This window comes from Papaver somniferum, chromosome 7, assembly GCF_003573695.1.
Source record: "Papaver somniferum cultivar HN1 chromosome 7, ASM357369v1, whole genome shotgun sequence".
In the NCBI taxonomy this organism is placed as follows: domain Eukaryota; kingdom Viridiplantae; phylum Streptophyta; class Magnoliopsida; order Ranunculales; family Papaveraceae; genus Papaver; species Papaver somniferum.
In genome coordinates, this window is record NC_039364.1 from 151,831,023 (window position 1) to 151,845,794 (window position 14,772).

General features: G+C 38.3%; 1 pseudogene; it reads left to right on the forward strand.

The window, feature by feature from the left end:
• The first annotated feature begins 11,057 nt into the window (after positions 1-11,057).
• LOC113300721 lies at positions 11,058-11,157 on the forward strand (annotated as a pseudogene).
• Positions 11,158-14,772: the final 3,615 nt, after the last annotated feature.

Here is a 14,772-nt window from a genome sequence, read left to right on the forward strand (position 1 = left end):
AAGCTAAGAACTTTCCAAAATCCCTTCCCGTAATATCCTTTTACGAAATAAAATCTCATCATCACCTTTTAAATTTCCTTGGATCCCTCGTAAATAGCTTGATGTATGGATAATTATCCCATTAAGAGCATCCACAGTCATGACCAAATTCGGGGACTATACCCAAATTTGGTCCAAAAACCAGCCACAGTGGAAGGGACTAAAGCTATATATGGTATGGAAAATTAGGGTTTGAGACTAAATGTAGTCACTAACCGGACCAAATCAACATATAGTGGGGCGCATGTATTAATAGCGTTTGAGATTAGACGCAAGTATAATGAACGTTTGTATCCAGGCGGAAATAAAACCAACGTTTGAATGGGGCGCAGTTATTAGCTCCGCCCAGCCAAACTCATATAATACCTGCGCCTCACACCAGGCGTGGTTAATATATCCGCCCAAAATGGGGACCTGTGTGTTTGTCGTGTAAAACGTCCCATGAAACGCATCTTTTATCCCCGTCTCACTCCATGCGTTTGTAATACTTACGCCCCTATCCAAGCGTGCACAATACCAGCGTCTCATACGTACGTTCACAATACCCACGCCTCACTGTCATACGCTCGTTATACTTACGTTTAACTTGGGGCGCTATTATATCGTCCGCCTGATTAAATTTTAGTCTTTCACCACTGCATTTCACCTCCACTATACCCAATTTTTTTTAGCTTTTAGTATGGCTTTTAGTATTTAGTCCCCTTCATGACTGTGGTTGCTCTAAGTGCTGTGATATTTATGAAAGGAAGAAATGAAATACTCTTCCCAATCACTCATTATCCTTGCAATCATGAGTGGGTCCTTAAGTTTTCGTGTACAACACAAAACCAAACATGTATAACGTTCAAAATGTGTCTAGCTTGGTCCGAGCTTTACCACACTAACATCTATTGATGCTCACCAAATGAGCACTAGTTACTTGGTAGCACCAAGTCCCCACTTCCCAAATGAGCACTAGTTACTCCCATGAAATTAAGCCTAAAAGACACTTCAAGCCACATGCCATATAACAACACCAAATGGCCAGACTGCTACACTTCTTCCAGTTCTCTTTCCATGTTCAGCCTGGGCACATATCATAACAATATTTCTGCCGAACCAATTTCATTGAAAAACGTGATACACCATAATTAATTCTCTATTTTGATACCGTATGTAGGAACGCCACTTTGGCCTCCAGTTAGCCATTTATTCTCTGATAATTAGATTTACTTGTATTTCCTACAAATAGCATAAAATATTGTAATTAGGCAAAATATCGAGTCATAGCTAATATAAGTATAGTATAAAATGTAACATTTACGTGCTTATCAAACACACTCACACTTATATTTTACTAGTCCTCAAGCAAAACAAACAAAACATAGTCGCTAACCAGGTGGATATGGAGCGTTGTCTGCTAAACAACAAGACAGACTCACTAAGCAGTAGTGAAGAGATGTCTGCTAAATAGCGAGACGGATTCACTAAACAGTGGACAAAGATGTTTGTTAAACAGCTAAACAGAAAAACCCGCTAAATAGCTGGTCATAGAAAATAATCTAAAAATAATTAAAAAAAATATTATGTAGACCCGCTGAACAGCTAGTCTGTATCGCCCCCAAAGCTAGCAGCTGACTAATCCAAGAGATTAACTAAATAAAGAGGCACTAAAAATCTAAATCATATACTTAAGCATTCAATTGAAAAATTTGCTACAAAACTCAACCCAAAAACTAGCCCCATTCTGGAATATATATATATACAAGAAATCTTCTCAAATGATACATATACAATAGTCATTTGGTTTACAAATAAATTATACAACATAATAAACATATCCGAAGTTAACTAACTAACGAACTTAACGCTTGAAGTTTTCGCTGCTCAACTCTGATCTGTCTCTGAAACTGAAAGTGGGAATGGGTGATAACATCATCCCTAAAAGGGGTGCCCGGTAGAAATAACATTTAACTTTGATGAAATCATGACAAGACTTGGAAAGCAATACATGCTTTCCCAACATTAAATAGCGACCAAGTCACTGAAATGACAAACATGTATATGGACAAACTCCTTCTTCAAACAATACATAATATGGTTGTAAATTCCGAACTCGCGAATTTACACGTAATAGTTTTTATGGATGTCGGCAATTCCGAACTCGCAAACTGACGACCAATATAACATAAAAGCTCGTAGGTATAAATGTGAAGGAGTGTATCCTATATACCACAGGTGGAAATTCTTATTTCCCATAACAATTCATATTTACAAACAAAACATTACAAGTCCTTTCCAAACCATAAAAAGATTAAAAGAATCAACAGAACTATCAATAATACAAACTAAACAATGCATGGAATGCACACCAGACAATGCATGAATTTGTTAAACATAAACTTTTGTAAAAGCAACAACAATGGTTTCAAAAGAGTTAAATGTAAATTCCCACCTCTTTTGATGACAAGCCACGCCTACCTCGAGATCCACGATCCACTGGTTTATCCTTTGAATCGATCGTTGTTAATATAGACTAACTGTTAATCACACAAGAACTCTAAGAATCTAGCCAAAAGGCTCACACAAGGATCATAACATAATTCATACAAGTTCCAGTTATAATCTAAGTGAACTATTTAATGGTTTTAAGCCTATAATGGTATCTCATTATCTAACTTTACATATGTAAGAGTTTACTAATCCAATTAGGTTGGTTCTATAACCCATTAGCTAGTTCTTATGAATATCTACAACTTTGTAGAAGAAGCCAAAGGCTAATTCGGATCATAAGGGGTCCAAAATCCAAATCATCAAACTAGGAAAACTAACTCTAATCCCAGTTAACTAAACTCGGCCCATTAGCACAAGGTCTGACCCAACTGGGTCAACTAACGGTCAAAGGGTTAACTAAAAGTCCACGTACGTCCAAGGTAAAGTCCAGGGTCAACTATTCAAAGTCAAGTCGGTCAACTGAGTCAACTCGAGTTAGTACAGGTAACTCGGTGAGTCAAAATGATTCAACTCAGTCAGATAACTGAGTTAGACAGACAATTTAGTCAGACACTAGCTGAACAAAAGAACACTGGCCTGAGCCATTGCACAGGCCAAAGGCAAAGCTACAACAGAACTTGTTCAGCTGCACACAAAACATATCATGACTATAGTCTCAACCTAACTTATTTTCATACAATAACATCTTCTTCTTAAATCATTTCAACTTCAATTCATTAATTCAAAACAAAATTTGAATTTCATTTACAAATAAGAACTCTTATCACCTTCAATTGCAGCTTTTAGCAACACTGATGTGATTTGTAAATAGTGGTAAAAAGTGATTCGATTCTTGAACTTGTGAAGGATAACTTTAGACTTAAATTCAAAACTAAATAGAAAACTCGCTAATATTATAACAAACACCGACAAAGTTGGTATCAATATTAAAAGAACACTAAGGCTAAGATTTTACTATTTTCCAAGTTCAAAGTGATTTGGTCCAAATATTTATATTCATGCAATTTTCTCGTTTAATCTGATTCTAAAATATTGCAACTAATAGATTTTCAAAAGTAATAATTGTAAATACCAAGTATGAAGCATCAAGAGTCTATAAACTAAGCGTACTCCATCAAAATAGATCACAATCACTCAAATAAAAATCATATTCAATAATAGTTCAAGGCAAATAATCATAATAATAATTGCAATAAATTAAATAAAATATATTGTACCGCTTTTTGTTGGAAAAATAGCTTCCTCTATCGCCTCAGCAATGGGGTTTAGCTCCTCATATTAATCATGATCTCAAAGTAATTGTTTATGGCTCAAAAGATGATTAAAAAGATGAAAAGTGATAATACAGACGATTCGCAAAAGTTTGCTGGTGTTGCAGAATCACTATTACAGAGAGAAATAGTAGCTAAAGACCTAATGCAACATCTGTGATGAACGACACATAGGTACTGTTGTGAAACAACGATAGTTTCCTGCGACAGTTGTTTGTGCGTCAATGTTCTTCGTGTTCTTCCTTTTCAGTAGCAGCAGCAGAATATTGTATTTTTCCTGCAACTCGATCTCTGGAGCTCTCTATTCTCCTCTAAACTTCTCCTAAGTTCTCGTACTGACCCCCACCTACTTGATATCCTTCTTTGAACCTCCCAACTCTTTTTATATACTTCACAGGGCCATTAAATCCCGATAATACCCCTATTTTTTCTTCTTTTCCAAGTTCCGGCAAGTTTGGTTATTATTTCCTTTTTCTCTTCTCACGCGGCTTTCTGTTTGATGCAAACTCTTCTAAAAATATCAGTAAATCTTGCAGAGTATATTCTCTTCCAATCTCACCACATTCGTTCCAAAAATACAGCAAAGATATCCCGTGATATTAAACCTCCTATGTTTTATCCCAACTCGACAACTACCGCTCTTCTTTCGAATCTGGCCGCCTTAACTTCCCTGTTTAATCTTTACACGTCACTCCCAATCCAAATCAGAGAAAATCTCCGACCAAACCTCGCTGGAAATCCTCTCTGGAAAGTACGCAGTTCAACAACCATTTTCCCGTGAAAGTCTCACTCTCTGTTTTGATACAACTCGGTGTATATCCTTGCTTTATCGAATCTAAAGCACTTAGAATCCCTGTTTAGTCGTTATAGGACAATACCAATCAAAAACAAAAACCAAATCCGTCTCAAACTCTTCAAAATCATGTCCAGAGAATACGCAGGAATAACCAGGTCTTCCCGCCAAATTCAGTTCAAATGGGGAAGAACATGGATGCCCCCTAACCAGAGTAGGGATGCGATTAGTGACTGCCTGGAAATGGGACGCCCCTTAGTAATTAGGTTACCCCTTGTCCAAAGTGAGAGTCCGAATAGTAAATGTCCTCCTACGAACGCAAAAAACACTTTTCGAGCCAATTTCGCTGCAAAATCTTATTTCTCCAAAAACACCTGCAAAGACACAAAATGCCAAAATAAGTACATAAATGGGTACTAACAATATATAAAATTGAGATCAAAATAGACACATAAACGCGTCTATCAAACACCCCCAAACTTATTATTTGCTAGTCCCGAGCAAATCAAATCTGCAAAATAAAATCCTAACTCACTGTCGCAGGCATCGTCGGTTGCATTTAGCGTATGCAACAAGCCTTTAAACCCCTAGGTGGCCCTAGTGGCGGAGTGTTGTCTCCGGAGGGCTTACCAGAGGTATACCCAGAAAAACTTTATACTCCAGACCCTAGCTATCTACACAGAATCTTGGAAGGCACTAAAGAATCTCCTTGGTTGGCATACTTATTGACTACAGGAGGAAGTACCCTGATGCGAAATTCCAATTGTTGTACACGAGTTTGCACTCAAGCATACTAAAATTCATATGAAGTGACAGAGCTCTACTCAGATAGTCGCATCCAAACTCAGAATCAAACAAATCACATGGATAGATTAAGAAGATGGATATAGAAAAACATAGATGGTTTTGATGTTGACTAAGGTGAACGGTGTTTCTCATATCTGTCTGAAGGCCACTGCCATAATGAACCTATCCTAATGGACTGAGATACCGGTCTGACTAATATCAACACACTGGCATATACAAGGGTACCAGTGGTCGATAATCCTAACTCTAGGTCAACACAACTGGCATATACAAGGGTTCCAGTGGTTGACTTTATTGAATTTATTCCAGTTGGTCTGGTGGTCTGGTCTCAATTTTTTTTTCTTTTTTTTTTTCTTTTTCTTTATTTTTATGGCTATCTCAATCACTCTATTTCACCCTAGCAATGGTAACAACTTGAATCGTGAGCCCCACCTAATCACTTAGAGAAACATATTTTAAAAATAAAAAAATAAAAGTAGAAGTGAATAGGACTCAATGAGACATGGCGAAACTACCATGTTATTTCTAACACCTGTGCTCTGTGCTTTTATGAATAGACTCTTTAGATGTTTCCATCTAATCAGATTGGTTCCTCAACTCCTACAACCAAAATGCTTCCATCCACTTAGATTGGGTAGTGCCATCCTTAATAAGGATAAATTTCTAGGCTCTGGAGTTTATTTATTGCAACGAAAAGGTAACAAAACGTTCTACCCCACCCCCAAACTTAAATCTAACATTGTCCTCAATGTTTCTAATTAAAGAACAATACCAAAAATATAAGTAACATGAGGAAATAGTAAATAGAGGAGTCGGAAAGATAGTACCTGGGTGAAGTGTAACCAAAAACCTACAAAAATAATATACAACATACAAAATCGCCTCGATGGTCAATCAAGGTAAACAGGGTCCTCCAGAGGGACCTCCTCAACATCACCTGTAGGAAAAGGCTCTAAAAAGGGCTTCAATCGCTGACCGTTAACCTTCGAAGAACTACTACCATCTGGTGTCTCAATCTCAACAGCGCCATGAGAAAAAACAGTACGGACCACAAAAGGACCTGTCCATCGAGAGCGCAACTTCCCGGGGAATATATGCAACCGAGTGTCATATAGAAAAACTTTTTGACCTGGAGAAAATGACTTTCGTAAAATATTCCTATCATGCACAAGTTTCATTTTGTTCTTATACTCCTTAGAACTATCGTATGCATCTCTATGAATCTCGTCCAACTCATTGAGCTGGAGCTTTCTTTGAGCTCCTACCTTGTCAAGTGAAAAGTTTAAGTTCTTATTAGCCCAATAGGCTCGATGCTCTAACTCAACATGCAGGTGACATGCCTTGCCAAACACTAAACGATAAGGTGACATTCCAATGAGTGTCTTAAACGCAGTACGGTAAGCCCATAAGGCATCAGTAAGCCTCGACGACCAGTCTTTACTATTTGGATTAACTGTTTTCTCTAGAATACGTTTAATTTCCCTATTGGAAACCTCTACCTGACCACTAGTCTGAGGGTGATATGGGGTTGCTACTTTATGGGTAATACCGTATTGTTTCATTAAAAGAGCAACGGTCTATTACAAAAGTGTGAACCTCCATCACTAATTATAGCTCGGGGCGTACCAAAACGTGTAAGTATATTCTCTTTCAAAAACTGGACTACGACCCTGCGGTAATTCGTTTTACACGGAACCGCCTCAACCCACTTAGACACATAGTCTACAGCGACAAGTATGTAAAGATAACCAAACGAAATAGGAAATGGACCCATAAAATCAATGCCCCACACATCAAAGACCTCAATCACTAAAATAGGGTTCAAAGGCATCATATTTCTACGGGAAATGGTTCCTAACTTCTGGCAACGCTCACAAGAAACACAATGACTATGGGAATCTTTAAACAACGAAGGCCAGTAAAATCCACACTGCAAAATCTTAGCAGCAGTCTTCTTAGCACTAAAATGACCCCCACATGCATGTTCATGACAAAAGGAGATAATACTAGACTGGTCACTCTCAGATACACATCTCCTAATAATCTGGTCCGGACAATACTTAAACAGATAAGGATCGTCCCAAAAGAAATGCTTAACCTCGGCTAAAAACCTAGAACGATCTTGCTTACCCCAATGTTGAGGCATTCGACCAGTAACAAGATAATTCACTATATTTGCATACCAAGGTGATTGGGAAACAGAGAACAATTGTTCATCAGGAAAACTATCCCTTATAGGAAGGGAATTATTAGGGGAACTAACAACTAGCCTAGACAAGTGGTCTGCTACTACATTCTCTGCACCCTTTTTGTCTCTAATGTCTGGACAAAATTCTTGTAACAAAAGGATCCATCTAATCAATCTAGGTTTGGTATCCTTCTTAGACAAAAGGTATTTCAAAGCAGCATGATCAGTATAGATTACGATCTTAGAACCTAATAAATAGGATCTAAACTTATCCAAGGCAAACACGATAGCAATTCCTTCTCGGTAGTTGTATAGTTCATTTGGGCATCATTCAGAGTTTTGCTAGCATAGTAAATCACATGGAGTAATTTGTTTTCTCGCTGACCTAGCACAACGCCTATAGCATAATCTGAAGCATCACACATAATTTCAAAGGGTAGGTTCCAGTTAGGTGCCTGGACTATCGGGGCAGTAGTGAGTAAAGTTTTAAGCTTATCAAAAGCCTTTAAGCAAGCATCATCAAAGACAAACTTAACATCTTTTGCAAGCAAATTGCAAAGAGGTCTAGAAATCAAGCTAAAATCCTTAATGAATCGACGGTAAAAACCTGCATGCCCTAAGAATGACCTAATATCTTTTACGGTTTTTGGGACCTGTAGAGTCTTAATAAGGTCAATTTTGGCTTTGTCTACCTCTATACCCTTTGAAGAAACGATGTGCCCTAAGACAATTCCTGATTCAACCATGAAATGGCATTTTTCCCAATTAAGCACTAAATTCTTTTCCTTACACCTAGTCAACACTAATGTCAAATGATGCAAGCACTCATCAAAAGATGAACCAAACACTGAAAAATCATCCATAAAGACCTCTAAAAACCGTTCTACCATATCAGAAAATATGCTCATCATACAACGCTGAAAAGTCGCAGGGGCATTACATAACCCGAAAGGCATGCGTCTATACGCAAAGGTACCAAAGGGACAGGTAAAAGTGGTTTTCTCTTGGTCTTCTGGGGCAATAACGATCTGATTATAACCGGAGTATCTAAGAAGCAATAGTGACTATGTCCAGCTAATCGCTCTAGCATTTGGTCGATAAAAGGAAGGGGAAAGTGATCCTTCCTTGTGACCTTGTTCAATTTCCTATAGTCAATACACACACGCCATCCCGTGGTCACTCGGGTTGGGATTAATTCATTATTATCATTCTGGACTACAGTGATACCTGATTTCTTGGGGACAACCTGAACAGGGCTGACCCACTTACTGTCTGAAATTGGGTAAATAATACCCGCATCTAACAACTTAAGCACCTCTTTTCGAACTACCTCTTTCATGTTAGGGTTCAGTCGACGTTGCATCTCCCTAGAAGGTTTGGAGTCTTCCTCTAAATGAATCTGATGCATACACACAGTAGGACTTATACCCTTAATGTCTGCTATAGTCCACCCTAAAGCTTCCTTATTGTCTTGAAGTACTTTTACTAGCCTACTTTCCTGATCACTATCCAAATCGGAAGCTACAATCACAGGTAAAGTCTCAGATGGGCCTAAAAACACATACTTAGAGTATCGGGTAGTGGTTTAAGGTCCAACTTTGGGGGCTCTTCTAAAGAAGGAATTAGGGTAGTCTCAGAAACTGGTAACGGTTCGAACCTAGCTTTCCATCTATCAGTGTCTAACACAGGGGTAGAATCTAATAGAGCATTCACTTGTTCAATAGTGCTATCGTCATCAAAATCTAAACCAAAATGGGATAGACAACTTTCTAATGGGTCTTCAAATAAAATGTTTGGTAATGACTTCTGAACTAAGGCTTCTATCATGTTCACCTCTTCAACACATGTGTCATCTAGCTCAAGGTAGCTTACTGACATTAAAAATGTTCATCTCATAGTCATATTACCAAAAGATAAATTCATCACACCATTTCGACAGTTAATGATCGCATTCGACGTAGCTAAAAACGGGCGACCTAAAATCACAGGTATCTGGTTCTCTGGGTCAGGGACAGGTTGAGTATCTAGGACCACGAAATCCACTGGATAGATAAACTTTTCGACCTCAATAAGGACATCCTCAATAACACCTCGAGGAATTTTAACAGACCTATCAACTAACTGCAGTGTTATCTGAGTAGGTTTCATTTCACCAAGTCCTAGCTGTAAGTACACATGGTACGGAAGTAGGTTCACACTGGCTCCTAAGTCAAGTAAAGATTTTTCTACCCGGTGTTTACCTATTGTACAAGCAATGGTAGGGGAACCTGGGTCTTTGTACTTTGGAGTTGTAGTGTTTTGAATAATTGAACTTACGTGACTAGCTAAAAAGGCTTTCTTATGGACGCTAAGTTTTCGCTTTCGCGTACACATATCCTTAAGGAACTTGGCATAAGCAGGAATTTGCCTAATTGCATCTAATAAAGGAAGGTTTATGGTAACTTGCTTAAAAACCTCCAATATGTCATTAAAGTTCGATTCCTTCTTTGTTGGTACTAATAGCTGAGGAAATGGGGCTCTAGGCACAGAATCAGACCTCTCAGGAACTGAGTTGGCATCATCAGAAATTTTATCAGTTTCCTTAGCTAGTGGTCCTGAGGGGTGAACTACAGTATGTTCACTATCGGGCATGGTTACCTGATTGTCTACTATTCTACCACTCCTAAGGGTTCTAATAGCATTCAATTGATTCGATGGTTTTGTACCTACTTCATGAACTCCTCTAGGATTGGGATTAGTCTGACTAGGGAACCTACCATTATCTCTCTCACTTAAGGTCTTAGCTATTTGGCCGACTTGAAGTTCTAACTTAGCAAGGCTCTGAGCATTAGTTTGAAAATTCTGCTTGGTTTCCTGTTGAAAACTAACATGGCTCTGTGCTAACATTTCCTGAGTTTTTGCTAACATCTTAATAGATTCCTCTAAGCTAGTCGTTTTATTTTCTGGGCCTGATGTATTCCTAGTGTAGCCAAAACCTGGGGGAGCATTAGAATTATTAGACTGACCCTGACTCTGGCCCTTAGACCATGAAAAGTTCGGATGGTTTCTCCAACCAGGATTATAGGTTTCTGAATATGGGTCAAACTTCTGACGATTATCAAACCTAGTGTTATTATATAGAGCATTGGCTTGCTCTTCATTATTCTGGCCTTCCCAAAAAGGCTCCAATCTACCACTAGTGTTACCCACTTCTAAAGCTTCTAACCTTTTCGCTATAGCAGCAATTTTGGCATCTGATTCATAGCCTCCTTCTACCCTATTAACGTTTCCTCTGCCGAGAAGAATTGTTTTCTGGGGTCCCCTACTACTTTCCCATTGTTGGGTCTTTTCGGCGACTTCATGCAAATATGTCATCGCGTCATCAACTGTTTGGTTCTCAAATCCACCAGTACACATAGATTCTACTGTGGTTGTGGTGGGATAATCTAAACCCTCATAAAGGATCTGAACTAACCTAACCTTCTCTAAACCATGATGAGGACATTGGGCTAATAAATCATTGAACCTTTCCAAATACCTATACAAAGTTTCTCCCTCCTGTTGAGAAAACGTGCAGATTTGCGTCCTAATAGACGATGTTTTGTGCCTAGGGAAAAACTTGTTCAAAAAGGCAGATGTAAGTTGTTCATACGTTTCGATTGACCCGGAAGCCAAACTATATAGCCACGATTTAGCTTTATCTTTCAGGGAAAGGGGAATAACCCTAAGTTTCAAAGCATCATCATCTAGGTTTCTAATCCTGAGGGTACTACAAATTTCCTCAAAGTCCCTAACATGGAAATAGGGGTTTTCATTTTCTTTCCCTAAAAAGATTGGGAGCAGCTGTAAGGTCCCAGGTTTAAGTTCATAAGTTGCTTCCGTCTCAGCTAACCTGATACATGAGGGACGAGTAGTCCTAGTTGGATTCAACAAAGCTTTCAAAGTTGCCATTTCTGGCGCTATCGGAGCAACAGGATTCTCTCCTCAGTCAAAGGACGTTCAAAAACAGACTCTTCAAAAGTCGGACTCTCTAGATTAAGGTAATCGAGACGCTTCGAACTACTAGGTTTCTCTTTAACAAATCTACCTAGTGCGTCTCTTTTACGTTCAGGCATACAATAGAATTTTCTAAATTGGAAGGGTAAGCAAACACAGATCAAGGCCGACTCAACCAAATCAAACCTATTGATTTCTAGCAAACAAAAAGCATGATGGCTCCACTTAGATTGTTTCTAGACCAGCTTCTAATCCTTCGAACGGGAATTCGTTACAATTTAAGCAAACCCCTCTGGAATCAATCCGAGTTAAAGTAAGTTGAATAGAGGCGAGGGAAGCTCGGTGGAGCTTTGATACCCAAGGCCTCACCGGTATTACAAGGCGGCGCAGTCACGCATTCAACTTACAGAAACCGTCAAGAACTTCGAAGTATGCTTAAAAGAGTAACCAATATTTTTCGAATGACTTTCCTGTTAAGCTCGTTACCCTATCGGTCTCGTTCTAGTCAAAATTTTAGGCTTAGGTTCGCGTAGGTTACGTGTTCCTAAAGCGGGCAAGAAGAGAACGGTGATGAAATCCGAACCCTTATCTTGTATGGCCAGGCCTTGCCCTTTACTAGAAAAATAAATGTCCGTATTCAGTCCTCAACATATATGCATACGAAGGAGTCCAGTAACTCGCTGACAGGGGATTCGCGAGTGTTTAGAATCTTACCTCCCGTTCCAGACGGGGGATGAATCGGTTGTAGTCGACTCGGGCCACTGACTCCGATGTCAAGTGTACGAACCCAAGGTGCAGAGACAATATCGTAATTGTCCTCCTTCTCTGCAAACAGTTTATATTTAAAGTACCCTTCCGTAGGGTAATAAAAAAAAATGTCCCAAAGTCCAAAAGTCCAAAAAGAAAAGAAAAATTACAAAAATAATAAACCCTAATACAGTTTTTTTTTCTAAAAGAAAATAAACAAACCCTAAACTAAAATTGTCTAAAATAAAATTGTCTTCTTTTCTGTTCTTTTTGCTTTAATCTTTAGCTCCAAGTCTTTATGAAATCACCAAACTCTTTGGCTCAATTTTCTTTATGATCCAGAACCTGTAGACACAAGATAAATACCCAAAAACATAAAAAGAACAAAATAATAACAAAAAAAATAAAATAAATAAAATAAAATAAATCTAAAACCCTAAAAACAAGTCCGCGTTGGCGGCGCCAAAAATTGATGTGATTTGTAAATAGTGGTAAAAAGTGATTCGATTCTCGAACTTGTGAAGGATAACTTTAGACTTAAATTCAAAACTAAATAGAAAACTCGCTAATAATTATAACAAACACTGACAAAGTTGGTATCAATATTAAAAGAACACGGAGGCTAAGATTCCACTATTTTCCAAGTTCAAAGTGATTTGGTCCAAATATTTATATTCATGCAATTTTCTCGTTTAATCTGATTCTAAAATATTGCAACTAATAGATTTTCAAAAGTAATAATTGTAAATACCAAGTATGAAGCATCAAGAGTCTATAAACTAAGCATACTCCATCAAAATAGATCACAATCACTCAAATAAAAATCATATTCAATAATAGTTCAAGGAAAATAATCATAATAATAATTGCAATAAATTAAATAAAATAGATTGTACCGCTTTTGTTGGAAAAATAGATTCCTCTATCGCCTCAGCAATGGGATTTAGCTCATCATATTAATCATGATCTCAAAGTAATTGTTTATGGCTCAAAAGATGATTAAAAAGATGAAAAGTGATAACACAGACGATTCGCAACAATTTGCTGGTGTTGCAGAATCACTGTTACAGGGAGAAATAGTAGCTAAATACCTAATGCAACATCTGTGATGAACGACACATAGGTACTGATGTGAAACAACGATAGTTTGTTGCGACAGTTGCTTGTGCGTCAATGTTCTTCGTGTTCTTCCTCTTCAGCAACAGCAACAGAATATTGTATTTTTCCCGCGACTCGATCTCTGGAGATGTCTATTCTCCTCTAAACTTCTCCTAAGTTCTCGTACTGACCCCCAACTACTCGATCTCCTTCTTTGAACCTCCCAACTCCTTTTATATACTTCACAGGGTCATTAAATCCCGAGAACACCCCTGTTTTTTTTCTTCTTTTCCAAGTTCCGGCAAGTTTAGTTATTATTTCCTTTTTCTCTTCTCACGCGGCTTTCTGTTTGATGCAAGCTCTTCTAAAAATATCAGTAAATATTGCAGAGTATATTCTCTTCCAATCTCACCACATTCTTTCCAAAAATACAGCAAAGATATCCCGTGATATTAAACCTCCTATGTTTTATCCCAACTCGACAACTACTGCTCTTTTTTCGAATCTGGCCGCCTTACCTTCCCTGTTTAATCTTTACACGTCCCTCCCAATCCAAATCAGAGAAAATCTCCGACCAAATCTCGCTGGAAATCCTCTCTGGAAAGTACGCAGTTCAACAACCATTTTCCCGTGAAAGTCTCACTCTCTGTTTTGATACAACTCAGTGTATATCCTTGATTTATCGAATCTAAAGCACTTAGAATCACTGTTTAGCCGTTATATGACAATACCAATCAAAAACAAAAACCAAATCCGTCTCAAACTCTTTAAAATCATGTCCAGAGAATACGCAGGAATAACCAGGTCTTCCCGCCAAATTCAGTTCAAATGGGGAAGAACATGGATGCCCCCTAACCATAGTAGGGATGCGATTAGCGGCTGCCTGGAAATGGGATGCCTCTTAGTAATTAGGTTACCCCTTATCCAAAGTGAGAGTCCGAATAGCAAATGTCCTCCTACGAACGCAAAAACCACTTTTCGAGCCAATTTCTCCCCAAAATCTTATCTCTCCAAAAACACCTGCAAAGACACAAAATCCCAAAATAAGTACAGAAATGGGTACTAACAATATATGAAATTGAGATCAAAATAGACACATAAACGCGTCTATCAAACACCTTCCAATAAATTGAATCACCACCGTTTTCAGATCAACTACAACTAAAATTCAATACCACCACTACTCCTAACTCAGTACAATTATCTACAACTACAATTCCACTTCAACTGTGTTACTTCAACCACACATTCAAGTTATGTAAACTTCATAACTAATTCACAACCATAAGCTCGGCTTACCTGCAATAGTAGTGGCAAGCCCCAAATGCACCATTAGTAAATCCCATCACCCCATTCATCTC